Below are 460 nucleotides of genomic sequence, written 5' to 3'. Positions count from 1 at the left end.
CAATTCTGTACTCTTCGAAGTAAGCTCGGCATTCAAGCACCAAGTACTGCCGAGTCGACCAGAAGTATTGTTGAAGATGCGCCTCGTCGTGCAGACTAGTGGTGGTGTCGACGAGCAGCCGTCAACCGGTAGAAATCGGTATTACCGGTATGGACAGGCTGATTGCGCAAGTTGCAGTTTCGTGGGTTATCCAAGTATCCAGTGAAGTATCCAGCAAGGGCTATCCACAAAAACAAAAAAGGTACATATAACATATCTGGTAAAATATTCAAGATAGGCTTAGAGGTAGCAATGCAATTAAGAACCTTGATATATTCACTTTGCATTATGCCAAAACATACGCATTCGCCTTAACATCAGTTATACATTACCACCATCTATCACTGCACTTTTGATAATTGCGAGGCCACTTTAACAGACTAAAGATCTATTGCTAATGAACATCATTTCTTGGATTGTT

This window comes from Plasmopara halstedii (assembly GCF_900000015.1).
Source record: "Plasmopara halstedii genome assembly, contig: Scaffold_2956, whole genome shotgun sequence".
NCBI classification, from domain to species: Eukaryota; Oomycota; class Peronosporomycetes; order Peronosporales; family Peronosporaceae; genus Plasmopara; species Plasmopara halstedii.
Note: the sequence above shows the minus strand (reverse complement) of the source record.